Here is a 21,737-nt window from a genome sequence, read left to right as displayed (position 1 = left end):
CCAGCCCCATGGACTTGTGCCTGTCCAGCTTTTCTAAATAGTCCCGAACCACTTCTTTCTCCACAGAGGGCTGGTCACCTCCTCCCCATGCTGTGCTGCCCAGTGCAGTAGTCTGGGAGCTGACCTTGTTCGTGAAGACAGAGGCAAAAAAGGCATTGAGTACATTAGCTTTTTCCACATCCTCTGTCACTAGGTTGCCTCCCTCATTCAGTAAGGGGCCTACACTTTCCTTGACTTTCTTCTTGTTGCTAACATACCTGAAGAAACCCCTCTTGTTACTCTTAACATCTCTTGCTAGCTGCAAATCCAAGTGTGATTTGGCCTTCCTGATTTCACTCCTGCATGCCTGAGCAATATTTTTATACTCCTCCCTGGTCATTTTGTCCAATCTTCCACTTCTTGTAAGCTTCTTTTTTGTGTTTAAGATCAGCAAGGATTTCACTGTTAAGCCAAGCTGGTCGCATGCCATATTTACTATTCTTTCTACACATCAGGATGGTTTGTTCCTGTAACCTCAATAAGGATTCTTTAAAATATAGCCAGCTCTCCTGGACTCCTTTCCCGCTCATGTTATTCTCCCAGGGGATCCTGCCCATCAGTTCCCTGAGGGAGTCAAAGTCTGCTTTTCTGAAGTCCAGGGTCTGTATTCTGCTGCTCTCCTTTCTTCCTTGTGTCAGGATCCTGAACTCGACCATCTCATGCTCTCTGCCTCCCAGGTTCCCATCCACTTTTGCTTCCTCAGTTCCAGTAAGCTTCCTTTTACAGACTAATCTCCTTCTAGTCTGGGTCCTGCAATCACTCACGCCCCCTGTAGTTACTGTCTTTTGTTCCAGTTTCTTTCAGATATCCTTGGGGGTGGAGAGGCTCTCTCTTTAGCCAGCTGAAGACAAAATGGAGGGGTCTCCCACGGGCTTAAACAGACTTTCTCTTGTGAGTGGAGATCCCCTCCTCTCGCCTATGCAAAGTCCAGCTCCAAGATGAAGTTCTGGAGTCACCTGGGCAAGTCACATGTCCATGTATGTCTCACAGTTTTTACAGGCAGAAGCCATTGCCCACACGGTAACTCGAATGTCTTCAGGAAGACTTCTTATGTGGATTGGAAGCTTCCAACATCCATTGTTCCTTAAGTGCTTCTTAATTGGGCACCTAACTTTGCGAATTCCTTTCTCCAGGAACTGACCAAATGCTCTACTAAGGTTATTTAGAAATCAAGCCAGTACACGGCCAATATTCATAACTTCGAATACAAAAATGATACATGCATACAAATAGGATTAATAGATTCAGTAGATCATAACCTTTACATAGATATGTTACACGGCATATGTAGCATGGAACATATTCCAGTTATGTCATATATATTTATGAGCATATTTCCATAAAGCCGTCACAACACGTACAAAACCCCACCCCAAACCACTAGACTCATGAGCTAGCAATAATGTCAGTCCCATCGAACAAACAGCTCTTCAGAGTAAAAAAACAGCCCATGATCCTGGGATGAAACTCTTCCAGTGTAGGCTTTGCAGAATTCAGTGTTAACGTCTTTCATGACGCAAAACAAAGGTCACTCACAGGGCTCTACATTTTTTAGAGGACGCAATTTAAAATTCCCAGAATGGCTTTCTCATCAGAAAACTCCAGCTCCATGGTAGCCTGTCAGGTTCCTGACTCCTGGGAAAGATCGGTAGCCAGTTCTGGCTGGCTTCCTGCACTGGTGGGCAGCCGGCGCGCTCAGCTCCCCAGGCTACAGGCTGAAAGATCTAGAACAAACTCCTTTTGGAAATTCCATGTGGGACAGACATTCTGGTTCTCTCACAGCTCCAGTCTGGCACTTTGGGTCATAGACCAAAGCCCACTGCTGCTTCACAGGTGTTGCAATTGCACCATTTGTGCAAGTCTCCCTCATACAGCCAATGAAATTGTCACATGCAAATTAGCTATAGAGTAACAGTTGGTGATTGGTTGAGTTACCTCTGATGGGGTCTAAATTAGCTGTTACCACTCAAGAAAGAGATCTTGGAGTCATTGTGTATAGTTCTCTGAAAACATCCACTCAATGTGCAGCAGCAGTCAAAAAAGCAAACAGAATGCTGGGAATAATTAAGAAAGGGATAGATAATAGGACAGAAAATATCATGTTGCCTCTGTATAAATCCATGGTACTCCCACATCTTGAATACTGTGTGCAGATGTGGTCGCCCCATCTCAAAAAAGATATATTGGAGTTGGAAAAGGTTCAGAAAAGGGCAACAAAAATGGTTAGGGGTATGGAACGGCTTTCTATATGAGGAAAGATTAATAAGACTGGGACTTTTCAGCTTGGAAAAGAGACTAAGGGGAGATATTATTACTATAAAATCATGACTGGTGTAGAGAAAGTAGATAAGGAAGTGTTGTTTAATACTTCTCATAACACAAGAACTAGGGGTCACCAAGTGAAATTAATAGGCAGCAGGTTTAAAACAAATAAAAGGAAGTATTTCTTCACACAACACAGAGTCAACCTGTGGAACTCCTTGACAGAGGATGTTGTGAAGGCCAAGACCATAACAGGGTTCAAAAAAGAACTAGATAAATTCATGGAGGATAGGTCCAACAATGGGTATTAGCCAGGATGGGCAGGAATAGCGTCCCTAGCCTCTGTTTGTCAGAAGCTGGGAATGAGCAACAGGGGATGGATCACTTGATGATTACCTGTTCTGTTCATTCCCTCTGGGGCACCAGGCATTGGCCACTGTCGGAAGACAGGATACTGGGCTAGGTGGACATTTGGTCTGACCCAGTAGGGCCGTTCTTATGTTCTTATGATACCACAACAGCCTGGGACTCTTGGCATGGCAATTTGTAAAACCATAATGTCTGAAAATGTAATAATTTAGACAGTAATAGACCACGCAGCCCAATGATGACTGAACCTGGGGATATTCTAACAAAATGCTCTCAGCCACGCTTGTAGCTCTTTCATTGCTTCGACCTGATTCAACAGACATTCTAGGCTTTACAGGGAAAATCCTGCAGCCTTATTCTGTACATTCAGATGGAGTCAAGTTTCAGAGTACGTAACAGTAACTTAAGAGGAGTAAAAGCCATTACAGGGCTACTCTAATTATAGGCGAGGTTGGGAGCTCCACTGATTAAACTAGCAGAGCAAAGCAAAGCCCTACACTAAACTCACAGCACTGCTCTGTTTGTAAAGCAGTAACTCTCAGATAATGCGTTTGATCAATTCCAGAATTTCAGGAAATGTTCCAGGCAAGAACCCTGCTGACTTGGGAGAAAACCAGATCTCCGGAACAGACTCATTGCCACGCAGATCACCTTGGGTCATACAGGGACTGAGGCAATGACCTCAGGGTAGGGGTAGTGGGCTGCCTCACCCCACTCTGGCCAGCTCCCGCACTCCTGTATCCCGAGTGACCAAATGGGGGTGAGTGCTCTGGCTGGGTGGCCAGCTTGGCCTATATAAGCCAAGAAGTGTGGGGGTGACCCTTGAGGTAAGGTTTCCTGATGCTTCCCATTATACAGTCCTGTTTTCAGTTGCTCATAACTCAGCCAAACCTTCACCATTCAGCCTGAAATTCTCCGTGCTGGGCATCTGCCTCTGGCTGAACTGAGCTGTAACGTTTCAACTAGAACAGTCCAGCAGTTTCTGAGAACAAGGCTAGGTGAAACAGGTTATTGTACCCGGCTGGGTGGACAGCTCATGGCCTACATACGCTACAAAGTGTGCAACCTCCAGGAAGCCTCCCAGCACCATGATTACATCTTCTAATCCAAGAGACCCAACGGCAGGACCCAGTCTGACCTCTCCACTGTGAAGGTGCTGCTGTAAGAGACAACAGTTCCCAGCATGCCCTGCTCCCACACGAGCCAAGCATGAAGCGTTGGATGCTGGGACTTCTAGTCTTCAGGTGCTACAGTTCATAATAAAGATGCATTGGAGTCACCGGCCCCTGCTCTGGGTTGGGTACGCTCTCTTCTTCTGCTGGAGGGAGGCTGTCCCTGCAGGGCTGCTTTCGCTGCACCCCAGATAGACCACCCCCCTTATCATCATTACTATGGTGAGCGTTGCAGGGACCTGAGTTTCCTGCCTTACTTGGGGTCCCCCCTTGGGGTCCAATTGGATTCCCCCCTCCAAAGCAGGATTCTGTCCCACAATGAAGTTGCACGTAAGCAAGGTCACTAGCATGTGACAACCCCAGGGGGTCACATCCACAGCTTACACCTGCTAACTCAGCATGTAGTGATGCTTTGCACAGAAGACCCTCCCCCAGCCTTGCTGGAGGGTGGTGACCCATCAGGAATTGCCATGCTGCAAGACAGCCTGATTTGTGTTGGGCCACAGCCAGCATGATGTTGGGACATGACTTGGGCAGCCCAGGCCTGTCACATAGCTCTGAAACGTTTCTGCTTAGGCTGGCAAGATGTCATTGGGCAGCCAGATTTCAGCTGCAAGTGAGGTGAACAGGACCAATGGTCAGATGCAAATATTTAAGTGAGGCTGACGCCAGGTGAGCCCATGGATCCCACACATGGCTGCAGAGATCAAGTAAGAGCATGGGCCACTGAGCACAGTGGCATGGTTTATGTTTTCACATGCAGGAGTCACAGCACAGCAGTGGCACATGAACACATGGGGGGGGGGTCTGAGCTCACTGAAGTCATGGGGGCAGGCTCAAGACCTGTGGGGAGAATTGAGCTGCCACCTTTAACACTTTAAATGATTGGGGCCTGCCTTATAGCGCCCCCGTCTGGCTGGACCTAGGCTTGCAATTGCTGGGCCAGTGCCCTCCCTGGGGGAATTCTGCCTTAAACCTTCTCACTGAGCCCAGGGAAGGTGGTTTCTATTTGTTTTATTGCAAGTCTTCTCAACAAACAAGATCAATCTTCCCCACCTCTGTCCCTCGTATCTGTAAGTTCATCACCCCAAAAGCTCCTGGCTCTTACCTCAGAGCCTTGTGGTAACAGGACTTCCCACAGTCTGGCGCTGTCCATTTGTCTCTTAGAGCAGTTCCACCCAACAGTTGCCGCAGCCTCTTGCAGTTATTGCAGCCCCTGCTCCATTTTCTGCTCCTCCTTCTATGAGAATCAGCCAGTTAAGGTGCAGGTCTCTTCCCAAGTGCAGCAGCAGGGCTAATCAGCCAACCCACTGATCTCAGTGGGGTGGTAGGTAACCCCTTATAATTTTACAGGGCCCAAATGTTCTGAATGGCAGAATGTAAAGCCCTGGAGGCTGGGTATCAGACTCGTTCATTTTCTGCTCGTGGGCAGAGTAGAGGCTGAAACAGAATCTGGATCAATGAACGTCTATCACAGCGGTGCACAAAGTGGCAGGCCTGCTTTGGCTGGAATTACACTAAGGACAGACATAAGTAGTTAACACATATTGCAAGGGACCATTAGCTACTTGTGCTCAACAACCTTCTCCACTTCATATTTAGCTGTGACACTGAGTACCTGTTCCAGACTTGCAGAGGAACTCTGTGTAGCTAGAAAGTTTGTCTCTCTCCCCAACAGAAGTTGGTCCAATACAAGATATTACCTCACCCACCTTGGCTCTCTAATATCCTGGGACCGACACGGCTACAACAACACTGCATACTCAGGCAGACAAACAGACTCTTCTCTTCGCTCCGAAACAGGCACATTTCGGGAACTAGCAAAGGGAACTGAAAGCAAAAGCGGGACCTGAAGGCAGTGCATGAACCTGATCTGGGACTAGCTCTGGTACTTTAGCTTTACTGTCTTTATTTGGGGCATGTGTGTGAGGCCAGCTGCCACAGTGCAGACTCTGAGCTCTGTAGTTTGTCTCAACAGTTTGCATCATCTCCTGTCCTTAAACACAGTCTGAAAAGACCAGAGTTCAGGGCTCTGTGCTGCTTCTCCAACAGTGGCTTGCACAATGCTTAGCACAACTCAAGGAACTACATGTGTCCTGCTGCGTTAAGGGTGACAAGGCATCAGCTATTACAGGGGAAGCTCTGACCTCAGATCCTGGCTGGGGCCCCAAACGATTAACTGATTTTCCACAATTCTGAAATGCAGCCATTTGTACGTGACACATCTCCATGTATAGTCGCCCTTTCAGATCACGTTCCCTTTGATTATTTGAAGACATCTTACAGCTGTCATTCTGTTTAATGAGTTACAGCTCTAATGAGGGTGGCATTGGCTCTGGGGTAATAAACAGCTAAACAAACAAACTTTTGTCCTCCTCAATTCCTGTGCTAAAATACTTCCTCCCTCCTTCACTCACAGTTCTCTGCAGCAAAACCAAATGCAAGAAGTGAAAGGCAGCACTTGCTGGACAAGTGTGTATCTGTTACTACCAGTATCAGATGCACGCTATCAATCGACTCCCATTTGGAAGGGCTTTCGATTCTGAGATGCCAAGGCCAGAAGGGACCCTTGTGATCATAGAATTATAGAATATCAGGGTTAGAAGGGACCTCAGGAGGTCATCTAGTCCAATCCCCTGCTCAAAGCAGGACCAACACCAACTAAATCATCCCAGACAGGGCTTGAACCTCATCAGATTTCCTTTGGCCCAATCCTCCAATTTGTCTAGGTCACTCTGGACCCTATCCCTACCCTCCAGCATATCTACCTCTCCTCCCAGCTTAGTGTCATCTGGGAACTTGCTGAGGGTGCAATTCAGCCCATCATCCAGCTCTTTAATAAAGATGTTGAACAAAACTGGCCCCAGGACCAACCCTTGGGGCACTCCAGTTGATACTGGCTGCCAGCTAGACATTGAGTCGTTGATCACTAACCATTGAGCCCAATGATCTGACCAGCTTTCTATCCACCTTATAGTCCATTCATCCAATCCATACTTCTTTAACTTGCTGGCAAGAATACTGCGGGAGACCATATCAAAGGCAGGGCCATCCCTATCCATACGCAAAGTATGCAGCTGCGTAGAGCACCAGGAAATTTGGGGCACCACATTTCCTTGTGCCCTGCACAGCTGTGTGCTGCTCCAGCCCCTGCTCCGCCTCTTCCCCATGGCCCCCGCCCCTGCTCTGCCCCAGCCCCGCCTACATTCCACTCCTACCCCAAATCTCCCACCCTGCTCCACCCCTGCCCTGCCCCTTCCCACACCAGCCACACCCCCACTCCACTGAGGACTGCATCAGGGGTTGGAAGTGGCGGGAAGTGCAGCAACCTGGCCCCAGCTGTGCCACCAGTGAGTGCTCAGGGGCGGTTCCCCCCTGCCCTCCAAGCCTGCTCCTGTCCCTCCACGGAGGCCTGGGGCTAGCCCCCTTTCCCCCCCATGAGGGGGGCTGCATAGGGCCCCAGAATGGCTAGGGACAGCCCTTATCAAAAGCTTTGCTAAAGTAAAGCTATATCACATCCACCGCTTTCCCCATATCCACAGAGCCAGTTATTTCATCATAGAAGGCAATCAGGTTCGTCAGGCATGACTTGCCCTTGGTGAATCCATGTTGACTGTTCCTGATCACCTTCCTCTCCTCCAAGTGCTTCAAAATGGATTCCTTGAGGGACGGCTCCATGATTTTGCTGGGGACTGAAGTGAGGCTGTAGTTCCCTGGGTTCTGTTTCTTCCCTTTTTAAAATTTGGGCACTATGTTTGCCTTTTTTCAATCGTCCAGGACCTTCCCCGATCACCACAAATTTTCAGAGATAATGGCCAATGGCTCTGCAATCACATCAGCCAACTCCCTCAGCACCCTCAGATGCATTAGATCAGGACCCATGGACTTGTGCATGTCCAGCTTTTCGAAATAGTCCTTAACCTGTTCTTTCATCACTGAGGGCTGCTCACCTCCTCCCCATACTGGGTTGCTCAGTGCAGCAGTCTGAGAGCTGCCCTTGTCTGTGAAGACCGAGACTTCCCACATAGGACAGGCCCCATGATAATTCCTAGAGCAGATCTTTTAGAAAAGTATCCAATCTTGATTTAAAAATTGTCGGTGATGGAGAATCCACCACGACCCAGGGTAAATGGTTCCGATGGTTAATTGCACTCCCTGTTAAAAATGTACACCTTATTACCAGTCTGAATTTGTCAAGCTGTATAGTGCAGTCTGCTAGACTGAAGAGCCCATTATTAATTATTTGTTCTCCATGTACTTATAGATAGTGATCACCTTCAACCTTCTCTTTGTTAAGCTAAATGGACAGAGTCTATCACTATAAGGCATAGTTTTTACTCCTTTAATCATTCTCATGGCTCTTCTCCGAAACCTCTCCAGTTTATCAACATCCTGCTTGAGTTGTGGGCACCAGAACTGGACACAGGATTCCAGCAGTGGTCGTAACAATGCCAAGTACAGAGATAAAATAACCTTGACGCCTACTCAAGACTCCTCTGTTTATGCATTACAGACTCACATTCGCTTGTTACACTGGGAGCTCATGTTCAGCTGATCATCCACCACACTCCCCACATCTTTTTCAGAGTCACTGCTTCCCGTGATAGAGTCCCCCATTCTGTAAGTATGGCCTGCATTCTTTTTTTCCTAGATGTGTACCATTACATTTAGCTGTATTAAAACACATATTGTTTGCTTGCAGCCAGTTTACCAAGTAAGCTAAATTACACTGAATCAGTGACCTGTCCTCTTCATTATTTACCACTCCTGCAATTTTTGGGTCATCTGCAAACTTTATCCCTGATTTTGTTTTCTTCCAGGTCATTGATAAAAATGTTAAATAGCATACGGCCAAGAACTGATCCCCAGTGGAAACTCACCCGCTCGATGACGATTCCCAGTTTACAGTTACACTGCGACCTGTCAGTTAGCCAGGTTTTAATCCATTTAATGTGGGTCATGTACATTTTATATCATTCTATTTTTTTTAAATCATAGACTCATAGAAGATTAAGGTTGGAAGAGACCTCAGGAAGTCATCTACTCCAACCCCCTGCTCAAAACAGGACCAACCCCAACTAAATCATCTCAGCCAGGACTTTGTCAAGCTAGGCTTTAAAAACCTCGAAGGATGGAGATTCCACCATCTCCCTAGGTAACCAAAATGTCACGTGGTGCAGGTCAAACACCTTAGAAAAGTCTAACTATATTCCATCAACCTTTATTAACCAAACTTGAAAAGATATCAAGGTAGTTTGATGGGATCTATTTTCCATAAACCCATTGATTTGCATTAATTATCCTCCTTTAATTCCTTATTAACCGAGTCCCATATCATTCTCTTGCTCTATTCTCTTGCCCAGGATCCATGTCAGGCTGACCAGCCTATAATTATCCAGGTCACTTTCAAAAATTGGCACAACATTAGTGGTCTTCCACTCCTCTGGAATTTCCCTAGTGCTCCAAGTTTTATTTAAAAAAATCAATATTAATAGTCCAGCATGCTCCTCAGCCAGCCTTTCTGAAACTCTTGGATGCAAGTTTGACCTGCTGATTTTAAAATGTCTAACATTAGTAGCTGCTGTTCAACATCCACCGGAGATACTAGTGAAATGGAAAGAGTGTAATTACTATGTGATGAGACTATATCATCTGATCCCCCTCCAATACGGAACAGCAATATTTATTGAGCACTTCTGCCATTATTACGGATGATTCCACCGTGTCCATCTAGTAATGGACCAAGACCATTACCAGGACATTTTTTATGCCCAATATATTTTAAAAACTCATTGTCCTTAACTCTGCTGGTCATAGATTTCTCGTGTCCCTTGGCTTCCCTATCAGTTTTGTACAATTCTTAACTTCTGATTTATATTCATTACTATCAACTTCCCTTTTCCTCCATTTGTTGTATTTTTTTATAGCTGTCCTCACTTCCCCTCTAAACCAAGTCAGCTTTTTAAACCAGGACAGCCTTCCCTCCTTGATTGTGGCTTTTCAGGCATCTGCTAACAAATGTTCTGAAATGATTCCCTGTTATCATTCCCATTTTTCTGATTAAATTCATCCTCCCGGCTGATTTGGCTCATAATTATTTTCAGCTTTGTGAATACAGCACTATTAAAGCACCAAGGGTACATATCATTGGTCTGATCATTACTCTGCATGCACGTTATAAATGTAATCAAGTCATGGTCATGTGTACCTAAGTTACAGTGAATTTTTAGTTCTCTTTAAAAAGTGCAGCATGCTGGAAGCTTCTCACACAGCCCTGCTCTAGCACACCAGGTACTGTCCGGCACAGCTGCCGTTTCCAGCCATGGCAGATCTAACTCTAAGCCCTGTTGCTTCCCCTTCCAGTCGCTCCAAACCTCTGTCAAGTAGCCACTTATGGCTTCTCTGGGCGCTGGCAGCAGGGGTTCCCCAGTGCGGAGTTGGCAGGCAGAGGCATCACTTGGCACCACAAGGGCCAGGGGCTGCAGTGGTTTCTCTGACTGGCCCAGCTGGAAAGCAGCTGAAGAGGTCTCTGCTGCACTCAGCTTGAGGGGTCTCATTGGTCACTTCCCAGCAGTGGGATTTCACCAGTGACAGACACAGGGAATGGGATGTGGAGCCTTTGGTCTGCCAGTTTGACTTTGGCCCAAGATGGTTGTGATCGCGGTTCCCAACTGAGGATAGTTAGGTGGGCTGTGGGAAATAGGCTTCATGGGCAGGTGCTGACATCAAGACCATGGTCACTGGAAACCCACCACTATCACTGGCATGGCCCAGCACCTGGGCATGAGGGCCCTTGGGTGGCAGGGGAGGAGCATGCCCTGGTGCCCCTGGGGGCTGTGACTGTTCTTTAGGCTTCAGGGCTCCCAGCCTGGCAGCTTCCACCAGCACCGATCTGGGCTTGTGTTGTCTGCCCTCATCATCCCCACCCGCTCCCAAATTGAGATGGGGTAAGACCAGACGGAAGCACAGCCAGGGGTGCAGGGATGCTCCTGTCTTCCCCTCACTGTCCTTGCCCCCACTCTGATCCTGCCTTCACTCCCAATGCAGGAGGATCCCCTCCCCACACAGGAACGCTGGCAGCTCGCTGCCAGAGGGAGATCAGGCACATCTCTCACTTGGGCACCCTTCCTTGAAGACCCCACTCGCTATGCCTAGAAGATGTCTTGGAGGTGGCGGCATCTCGGTGCCCAAGTGCCACAGCCAGAGGGGGCAGGTTCCCCGGGACAGCTGGACCTTGAAGAGCAGTGTTGGGAACACGCAAGGACAGAGAGAGACTCAAAGGGACCAACCTGTGCGGTTCTCCCAGCTGCGCTCAGGAGGCCCTGCTTCGCAGCTCTAGCAGGAACCCAGCGTCAGTGGCTGCTTCTGCAAAGCCTAGACAAAGTGGGACGGAGGAATGCCCGGGGGGGCCCTCGGCCTGCCTGCTGCTGCCTCCTCTGGACACACTGTCATTATAATCGCAGACACACTGCCCAGGGCGGCCCGCTGAGCTTGCTCCTGCTTCTGCAGAGTCCAGCCAGGAAAGTACTGCACAGCTGCTTCGCTCTAGGTCCGTTTCCAGTGTCACATACCCCAGTGCAGCTTGGGGATTGTAGTCCACAAGGACTCAGTGCAGTCTGCTGGGCAGCTATCATAGACTCATAGAATATCAGGGTTGGAAGGGACCTCAGAAGGTCATCTAGTCCAACCCCCTGCTCAAAGCAGGACCAATCCCCAATTTTTGTCCCGATCCCAAATGGCCCCTTCAAGGATTGAACTCACAATCCTGGGTTTAGCAGGCCAATGCTCAAACCACTGAGCTATCCCTCCCCTATGACACTTGCCAGATGAAAAAGGCCTCACGGGTCACCTGGGCCGTCCATTCTCCCCCACGCTGGGGACTAGTGCAGCATTGGTCCCCTCAGCGGGCACCAGTGCTTTGTCCAGCACAGTTTGATGCAAGCTGCTGCTGTGAAACCCTTAGCACAGAGCAGCCTGCGTGAATGTTCTCCTCTATTTCCATTGCACTGTGCTCAACTGTGGTCCTGGCTGCAACCAGACCCAGAGGCTGACCGAAACCCAGGGGCTATGCCTGTCTAATAACATACCTCTGCTTCCAGGGTAGGGTGACCAGATAGCAAGTGTGGAAAATTTAGTATGCTATTTTTCCAGGGGGGAGGGGTATAGTTGCATATATAAGACAAAGCCCCTAATATCAGGACGGTCCCACTTGCACTGGGAATCTGGTCACCCTGTTTCAGGGAGAGGAATAAGTTCCGTACAAGGAGTCTTTCTGATGAGAGAGTGAAGCAGAGCAGCAGCCTGAACTCTGATGAGAGCAGAGAGAAGCCTGCACCAGTGACTCACAGCCAATTCGCTGCACCAGGGTCTGTACGCCTGAGCTCTGGCATCACTGAGGTGTTTTACCAATGTTTGTTTTCTGTAATTCTTATGGCTCTATAGAGATGATTGGAGAGGCGGGTGAGCAGTAAGGTAGCAAAGTTTGCTGAGGACACAAAGCTATTTAGGTTAGGACCAGAGGGAACTGCGCAGAACTTCAGGGAAACCTAACCAAGCTAAGGAAATAGATAATATGACAGCAAATGCAATTCACTGTTGGCAAATGTTAAGCTACCTGATGTCTTTCAGGGGTCCAATTTAACTGCATCAACACAAGAAAGGGATCTAGGTGTCACTGTATGACAGCTCAGTGGACACTGCTGCTCCATGGGCAGGTGCAGTCAAACAAGCTAATGAGATGTTCAGGTTAGCGCTGTGGAAATAACTGATTCTTCAGTTCAATGGCTGAAATGAAAAAGAAGAAATTTGTGTCAGGTAGAATTAAATGTTTTGTTCTACCTGGAACTAAAATTGTTTCTGTTTCGATTTGCCCCCACTTTAAAATAAAAGAAATAAAATTCTAAACAAAAAATCATTTTGAATAAAAAAATCAAAACTTTTGTTTTGAAAATGTCCAAATTAAACTTTTTTTTTACAAATTTTGTCCCCCGCCTGCCGCCAAAACAATTCAGTAGCTTTGACATGCATTTGAAAAACGTTTCAGCTGACCCAAACCTGCATTTTTAGGTGGAAAAAAGTTTCCTGCTGAAAAATTTCACCCAGCTGTAGTTTGGCTGCATAGGAAATCGGATGGAGAAGAATATGGAGAATATTCTACTACTTTTATATAAAGCAGTAGTGTTGTCCCATCTATGTGTGGTACTAGACACCCCATCTCACATAGGATATTGCAGAACTGCTGTTCAGGGAATGACAACAGGAATGATCCAAGGTCTGGAGAAACTCCCAGGAAGAGAGATTGGAAAGACTGGGACTGTCACCTTAGAAAGGAGATGAATAAGGGGGGAGATGATAAACACATATAAAATAATGACTGATCTATTCTAGAGAATTGTAGGCAGTGTAGCTGAAGCCAGGTTGGTCCCAGGATATGAGAGAGACAAAGTGGGTGAGGTAATAGCTTTTATTGGACCAGCTTCTGTTGATGAGAGAGACAAGCTTTCAAGCTACACAGAGCTTTCTCAGGTTACTCAAAAGCTTGTCTCTCTCACCAACAGAAGTTGGTCCAATAAAAGTTATTCCGTCACCCACCTGGTCTCGAGAAGGCAGATAAGGAGCAGGTGTTCTCCCTGTCTCATAATACAAGGACAAGGGACACAAAGTTAAAAGGTAGGAAATCTGAAACTGTTAAAAGGAATTTTCCCCCTCACAGTCTGTAATTAGACTGCAGAAGTCACTGCCACAGGATGTCACTGAGGCAAAGAATTAAGATTTAAAAATGGATTGGTTATTCATATGATATCAAGACTATCCATAGCTGACATAATTAGTGACAACACAAATTTTGGACGGGGTAATTAAACCTCATGCTTCAGGACTTAACCCTGTCTCTATTAGAGGCCAGGAGGAGACCTAATGAGGGGGGCAGGTTATCCCACATCTGCTACTGCACAGGATTCTTATTTTCCTCTGCAGCATCTGGTGTCAGCCCCAGGATACCAGACTTGGTGGACCTTGGCTCAGAGACAGCCTAGGAATTCTTATGTTTGCAGACTTTTAGCTATTCCATTATTTTGCCAGACAGTAATTGCCAAGATCACTCTCCTGTCCTTTTTTTGGAGCTCAGAATTGCATTCTTGTTTCTCTTCCCATCCCGGGGCTTTCCTAGATTTCTCAAAAACATCTTCCTCTGTTTCTTCATGCTCTAGAGGCCAAGCTCATGCCCAGGGTAACTTCACCAAAGCCAGGGGTGTTACAGTAGGGATGAGTTAGGCACCAGGCATCGTGAAGGGGTTCCACTCACTGCACGTGCACTTCCTTGGGCTAGGTCTGGGAATTAGCTCTTGCTCCCATCTGGCACCCTCTTCCATCAGTTACTCATGCTGTGGCCCCTCTCTCTCGCTTCCCATGACTCAAGGTGCTCCCTCTTTGTGATTCAGCCCCTTGGCCAGGTCACCATGTAATCTCCCCATCTTCAAGGGTAACCGAGTCCACCTGGATACTGTCCAAAAGCCACCTCAGGTAGTCTTCTGTCCCAACTCTGGGTCCTATGGCAGCAGCTAGTAGAGAAACCCAGGCCCACTAGGTTCCAGCCCAGGTGGCCTAGGACTAAAAACATAGGTCTGCTCAGTCTCAGGCCATATTGTTGTTTTCCTGGGTTCCTCCCCACTTCCCCTCTATCTCCTGGTTTACGACTACAGCTTCCTCCTCTTCCCACGGCTACTTCATCCCTCTGGGCCTCTTGTACAACTCCTAGTCCAGGCAGGACCCCAGGGCCTATTCTCCCTCTACAGCACAGCACCTCCTTGTCCCAAGCCAACTCCCCTTCCCTCTAGGTGTAACCCACACACCTTCTGGGTGTGATATTCTGTCCCATCCAGTGGCACCAAGACCACTGAGAGATTAATGAGTCTGCTCTACAGCCTTAACTAAGAGCCATATATATGGCTTTTAGCTCATACAGTAGAGGTTCAGGTACAAAGCTCCAGAAGTCCCAGGTTCAACGTCACCTGCCAAAATAACATAAGGAACAACTGCAAACCTCATCCCTGTGCTCCCTTCCTGGTTTTAAAATCCTATCCCAGCTCCTTCCCAGCTGGGCTTCATCTGCCATTAGGTGCTATCAATCCCTGGTTCTGCTCCCAGTGCAGTGTCTAAGGTAAATTGGCTCCATGTACAGGTGTCATGTACTCCATACCTTTCTATTTTCTGACTGTTCCTCCTTCTCCATTTCTAGGCTATTGATAACTGTGTTTACAAAGTCTTCCTTACTTTCTGCTAGAGAGTGGTGCACTTCATTGCTCATCATGTAGGTCGAGCTCCCTGTGTTATCCCACTTTTTAAGTGCAAATGGAGGTCTGGTTGGCAGGGCTGGCCAGAGTGAGGGGGGGATGTGAAGGAGCTGTGGGTGTCTGGCTACAGTACGGGTGGCAAGGGGCCTGGCTCCGGGGGCCTAGCCAGAGTGGCAGGAGGTGAGCGGCCTGAGTGTGGGGATCTAGCTGGAGTGTGGAGGGCTGGCCTGAGTGGGGGGAAGGGGACGGTTACCACTTTTGAAATACAAAAAACCCAGCACCCTTCCCACAAGGCAAGCCTGGCATAACCCCAACCACAAAGCAACTCCATAACCCTTGCCCCCTCCAACAGCCACTTATAGTATCTAGAGAGTTCACACATAGAGATAAGATTTTATCTGGCTGTATTTTAAAGAATCTTTATTGAGGTTACAGGGATAAACCATCCCGATGTGTAGAAAGAATAGTAAATATGGCAGGCGACCAGCTTGGCTTAATAGTGAAATCCTTGCTGATCTTGAACACAAAAAAAAAGCTTACAAGAAGTGGAAGATTGGACAAATGACCAGGGATGAGTATAAAAATATTGCTCATACATGCAGGAGTGAAATCAGGAAGGCCAAATCACACTTGGAGTTGCAACTAGCAAGAGATGTTAAGAGTAACAAGAAGGGTTTCTTCAGGTATGTTAGCAACAAGAAGAAAGTCAGGGAAAGTATGGGCCCCTTACTGAATGAGGGAGGCAACCTAGTGACAGAGGATGTGGGAAAAGCTAATGTACTCATTGCTTTTTTTGCCTCTGTCTTCATGAACAAGGTCAGCTCCCAGACTACTGCACTGGGCAGCACAGCATGGGGAGGAGGTGACCAGCTCTCTGTGGAGAAAGAAGTGGTTCGGGACTATTTAGAAAAGCTGGACGAGCACAAGTCCATGGGGCCGGATGCGCTACATCCGAGAGTGCTAAAGGAGTTGGCGGATGTGATTGCAGAGCCATTGGCCATTATCTTTGAAAACTCATGGCGATCGGAGGAAGTCCCGGACGACTGGAAAAAGGCTAATGTAGTGCCCAGCTTTAAAAAAGGGAAGAAGGAGGATCCTGGGAACTACAGGCCAGTCAGCCTAACCTCAGTCCCTGGTAAAATCATGGAGCAGGTCCTCAAGGAATCAATTCTGAAGCACTTAGCGGAGAGGAAAGTGATCAGGAACAGTCAGCATGGATTCACCAAGAGCAAGTCATGCCTGACTAATCTAATTGCCTTCTATGACGAGATAACTGGCTGTGTGGATGAGGGGAAAGCGGTGGACGTGTTGTTCCTTGACTTTAGCAAAGCTTTTGACACGGTCTCCCACAGTATTCTTGCCAGCAAGTTAAAGAAGTATGGGCTGGATGAATGGACTATAAGGTGGATAGAAAGTTGGCTAGATTGTCGGGCTCAACGGGTAGTAATCAATGGCTCCATGTCTACTTGGCAGCCGGTATCAAGTGGAGTGCCCCAAGGGTCGGTCCTGGGGCCGGTTTTGTTCAATATCTTCATAAATGATCTGAAAAATGGTGTGGATTGCACCCTCAGCAAGTTTGCAGATGACACTAAACTGGGAGGAGTGGTAGATACGCTGGAGGGTAGGGATAGGCTACAGAAGGACCTAGACAAATTAGAGGATTGGGCCAAAAGAAATCTGATGAGGTTCAACAAGGACAAGTGCACAGTCCTGCACTTAGGACGGAAGAATCCCATGCACCGCTACAGACTAGGGACCAAATGGCTTGGCAGCAGTTCTGCAGAAAAGGACCTAAGGGTTACAGTGGACGAGAAGCTGGATATGAGTCAACAGTGTGCCCTTGTTGCCAAGAAGACCAATGGCATTTTGGGATGTATAAGTAGGGGCATTGCCCCCAGATCGAGGGACGTGATCATTCCCCTCTATTTGAGACTGGTGAGGACTCATCTAGAGTACTGTGTCCAGTTTTGGGCCCCACACTACAAGAAGGATTTGGAAAAATTGGAAAACGTCCAGTGGAGGGCAACAAAAATGATTAGGGGACTGGAACACATGACTTATGAGGAGAGGCTGAGGGAACTGGGATTGTTTAGTCTGCAGAAGAGAAGAATGAGGGGGGATTTGATAGCTGCTTTCAACTACCTGAAAGGAGGTTCCAAAGAGGATGGATCTAGACTGTTCTCAGTGGTAGCTGATGACAGAACAAGGAGTAATGGTCTCAAGTTGCAGTGGGGGAGGTTTAGGTTGGATATTATGAAAAACTTTTTCACTAGGAGGGTGGTGTAACTCTGGAATGAGTTACTTAGGGAGGTGGTGGAATCTCCTTCCTTAGATATTTTTAAGGTCAGGCTTGACAAAGCCCTGGCGGGGATGATTTAGTTGGGGATTGGTCCTGCTTTGAGCAGGGGGTTGGACTAGATGACCTCCTGAGGTCCCTTCCAACCCTGATATTCTATGATTCTATGATTCTATGATAAGATTGATAATGTCTCACATATGTGACTCAAACCCTCTCTCACACCTGTGAGGTGTGCTTGCGTGTTGGTGGGCAGGCAGCTGCTATATTTTCAAGAGTTTTGATCTGGTATTGCTTAAATCGAGGAAGTGGGAAAACTGCAGCATTTTTAGCGGGACACAGAACCTTTTAACATTAGCTATCCCAGTGTATTGTGATAATAATGCAAACATTTAGACCCATGTGAAAAACCGCAGCAGATTAAATTGTTTTTCTGGCAACTGGCAAATCCATAAAAAAACAGGCCAGGCTGGTCAAATACCAGCCAGGTGGTAACTCTAGTGAGGGGTCTTGCTTGACTTGGTCAATTATCCCAGCCTTTCTTTGTTTTCTTGTTAGGATTACAACCATTTTTGAACCCTCATTAATTTCACACACCCTCATTTATTAAATAGATCAACTTTCTGATTAACATAAGAATGGGCATGTGACGGTGCCCCCCCATAAGGCTTTATGGAAATATGCTTATGAATGTATATATGACATAACTAGAATATGTTTTATGCTACACATACCATGTAACATATCTCTGTAAAGGTTATGATCTACTGAATCTGTTCCTCCTATTTGTATGCATGTATCATTTTTGTATTCAAAGTTATGAATATTGGCTGTATACTTGTCTGATTTTAAATAACCTTAGTAAGGCACTTGGTCAGCTTCTTTAGAAAGGAATTTGCAAAGTTAAGTGCCCAATCAAGAAGCCTTTAATGAACAATGGATGTTGGAAGGCTCTAGTCCACATAAGAAGTCTTCCTGGGGACATTCAAGATACTATGTGGGTAATGGTAAGGTCAGGCTTGACAAAGCCCTGGCTGGGATGATTTAATTGGGGATGGGTCCTGCTTTTGAGCAGGGGGTTGGACTAGATGACCTCCTGAGGTCCCTTCCAACCCTGATATTCTATGATTCTATGATTCTATGATTCTATGACTTGCACAGGTGACTCCAAAACTCCATCTTGGAGCTGGACTTTGCATAGGAGAGAGGAGGAGGTCTGCACACAAGAGAAAGTCTATTTAAGCCCGTGGGAGACCCCTCCATTTTGTCTTCAGCTGGCTAAAGAGAGAGCCTCTCTAACCCCAAGGATACCTGAAAGAAACTGGAACAAAGGACAGTAACTACAGGGGGTGTGAGTGATTGCTGGATCCAGACTAGAAGGAGACTAGTCTGTAAAAGGAAGCTTACTGGGTGAGAATTTTATCTGTATTCAGTTTTATTACTGTACTAGACTTAGATTTGCGTGTTTTATTTTATTTTACTTGGTAATTCACTTTGTTCTGTCTGTTACTACTTGGAACCACTTAAATCCTACTTTCTGTAACTAATAAAATCACTTTTTACTTATTAATTAACCCAGAGTATGTATTAGTACCTGGGGGGAGCAAACAGCTGTGTGTCTGTGTGTCTCTGTCAGTGATATAGGGGGTGAACAATTTATGAGTTTACCCTATATAAGCTTTATACAGGGTAACACAGCTTTATTTAAGGTTTGGAGCCCATTGGGAATTGGACATCTGAGTGTTAAAGGCTGGAACGCTTCTTCAATTGCTTTCAGTTAAGTCTGCAGCTTTGAGGCGCATGGTTTGGACCCTGGATTTGTGTTGGAGCACACTGGTGTGTCTGGCTCAGCAAGACAGGGTGCTGGAGTCCTAAGCTGACAGGGCAGGAAAGCAGGAGCAGAAGTAGTCTTGGCACATCAGTTGACAGCCCCAAGGGGGTTTCTGTGATCCAACCCGTCACAGGGCATACTGTATCAGACCAAAGGTCCATCTAGCCCAGCATCCTGTCTTCCGATGCCTGGTGTCCCAGAGGGAATGAACAAAACAGGTAATTATCAAGTGATCCATCCCCTATCTCCCATTCCTAGCTTCTGATGAACAGGGGCTAGGGACACCATCCCTGCCCATGCTGGCTAATAGTCATTGATGGACCTATCCTCCATGAACTTATCTTAATATTAATTAATATTTCTTTCCCCTGCTAATACACTTGACAAAACTTTTCTTATTTCCCTTAATTTCTTTGACAACATTAACTGAAGGGCAGAAGAAAATATTGTGCTGTGTGCTAGACCTCAGTAGAATGCTCTACAATACACTGCATATGCAATAACTGAGGCAGGATCCCTGATCTGTCCACACATGCCTTTCCATATCATATGGCCGTTCTTTTGTAACAAGAATTTCAATTTCTTTTTAATAAGACTAGGAAGTTCCATACAGAAAATGAGATTAAAATAACATTAAGGCTGAACAGTGAAGCACTCAAAAGCCAGGAAATTATTAAATTAATGTGCTTTGCAGAATCTTAACTCTGCCTCCTTGTGCATCTGCATAACTGCATGATCACAGTGTTTAAATGCATTGTCACAAGCTATTTTTTCCACTGGATATTTGCCTCATTTAATTCGCAGTATGGACAATGCTCAGCGAAGGAAGCAACAGTTCAATATTTATTGTTATCCTAATCCTTATATGTGGCCCTGTGCTTCATTCACTGCACATCATCCAAACCCAGTGCTGAACAAAGAAAGTATTTGAGGGACACCTGCCTATACACTTTCCCACTTCTATAGTGGCAGCAGGGAGGCAATGTGACCTAATCAATAAATCCCTGGATGGGACCTCAGGAGACCAGACCTGCTTGTGACTGTGGGGAGGTCATTTTGCTTCTCTGTGACTCAGCTTCCCCTTCTGTAAAATGGGGATAATACCTCGTTTTTAAAGCATTTTGAGATCTACTGATGAAAAGCAGTACGTAAGAGCTAGATATTATTATTACAATAACTGAGGCATGGGTGCTCCTCATTGCACCCCCATTTACTATACGAAGGGGTCTCATTCGCCAGCCAAGCATGGGGCTGTTCTTAAGATTAGCAAATCCCGAAGCAAGAGCTGGGATGAGATGAAATGGGCAAGGCCACTAGCTGGAACCTTTTATATCCTCCAGAAGGTCAAAACATATAGGTGATGTTAGTGGAAGGTAATGACAGCATCATGTCTGTGGAACCATTGCGTATCAGTAGAGAGCAGAGGCCTTTGCTTGCTGTAATCAGAATCACTCTGTCTCGATGCTCTAGACAGATCATTCTTCTGGCTGAGTTACCAGTGATTTAATAACTGCCAGGTTTAGACAGCGACTTACTCAGTGGATGTATAATGCAAGTGCTTACTCGCTGCAAACGAGTCGAGTGTAGCACCCAGACATTGCTTTAGCTCCATCAAAGCCCAAATCTGCAGCTCCACTGAGATCAGTGCCTATGGTTCTCAGCTCTGCCAGTTGTCTTCTCTGTTATGTTTCTCCTTGTCAATCACTCATTTCTGTAGCCATGTTGATGATGTTATTAGGGAAGTAGCTTACATTCTTGCCATCCCTTTTCCCCCTCTAGTCATGTGTCTCATTGGCAATTGCCTTCACATTGATTTGTGGCTGTGTTTCACAATTATGTCTCTTGCGGTATTTGCCAACCTTGAACTTTAAAAAATCGTGAGGTAGCCCCCAAAATATTGAGATTGACTTGAAATCATAATTTTTGTTTCTTTATTTGCCTCATTGCAACCATCAGGGCTAGAATCTCCCTGTCTTTTAATGTTGGCCGACAGGGAGTCGCGTGGAATCACATGCCTCTAGGAGCTGGGGCTTTAGTGCTAGTGCCACCAGAGCGGGTGGCCTGCCCGCGTGCTGCCTCGGGGGGGCGCTGCATAGGCCTGCGTGAATGCTGTGCGTGCTGCGGGCTAATCTGAACTGCCTGGCTGCAAAGGGAAGCGCTGCCCGGCTCGGTGCCTGCCCCGCCTGGCCCCATGCTCTACGCTAAGTTGCAGGGTGACTCCCCGTTGGAGAAGCCGGAGTCCATGCATGAACTGCAAGGCACCTGGGAACTGTAGTCCGCCCCCCGCCTCTCGCATAGCGGCCGCGGCGGGCGGCTGTGCAGTGCATGCTGGGAGTGGTAGTGCGGCGGCGGGCCCGGACTCTGTGTCCCATGGTGCGGCCAGGGGGCGCTGCCCCGGAAGTTCCGGTTTCCTCTCGGCGCTGCTGCGGGCCCGGGGCGGCGGTTCCGTTGGTGTCTGAGGTGAGGGGGCGCCCGGT

General features: G+C 47.1%; 2 protein-coding genes across 3 annotated transcripts in view; one reads left to right on the top strand and one right to left on the bottom strand.

Moving 5' to 3' along the window:
• The window catches only part of MON1A (MON1 vesicular trafficking associated A), a 33,566-nt gene extending 22,223 nt beyond the window's left edge, over nt 1-11,343 (bottom strand). The window contains exon 1 of one of the 2 annotated variants that reach the window (XM_077822807.1): nt 11,132-11,343. The gene's annotated coding sequence lies outside the window, so the exon portion shown is untranslated. Of the gene's footprint in view, nt 1-4,950; nt 5,015-11,131 lie in introns of those variants that run through there. The other variant, XM_077822808.1, reaches the window with a different exon arrangement.
• Nucleotides 11,344-21,672: 10,329 nt separating this feature from the next.
• RBM6 (RNA binding motif protein 6) overlaps nt 21,673-21,737 on the top strand; it is a 136,616-nt gene continuing 136,551 nt past the window's right edge. Inside the window, exon 1 of the mRNA XM_077823078.1 lies at nt 21,673-21,720. The gene's annotated coding sequence lies outside the window, so the exon portion shown is untranslated. The remainder of the gene's footprint in view (nt 21,721-21,737) is intronic.

Source organism: Eretmochelys imbricata, chromosome 7 (assembly GCF_965152235.1).
Source record: "Eretmochelys imbricata isolate rEreImb1 chromosome 7, rEreImb1.hap1, whole genome shotgun sequence".
In the NCBI taxonomy this organism is placed as follows: domain Eukaryota; kingdom Metazoa; phylum Chordata; order Testudines; family Cheloniidae; genus Eretmochelys; species Eretmochelys imbricata.
Note: the sequence above shows the minus strand (reverse complement) of the source record. Positions and strands in the feature narration are given on the sequence as shown.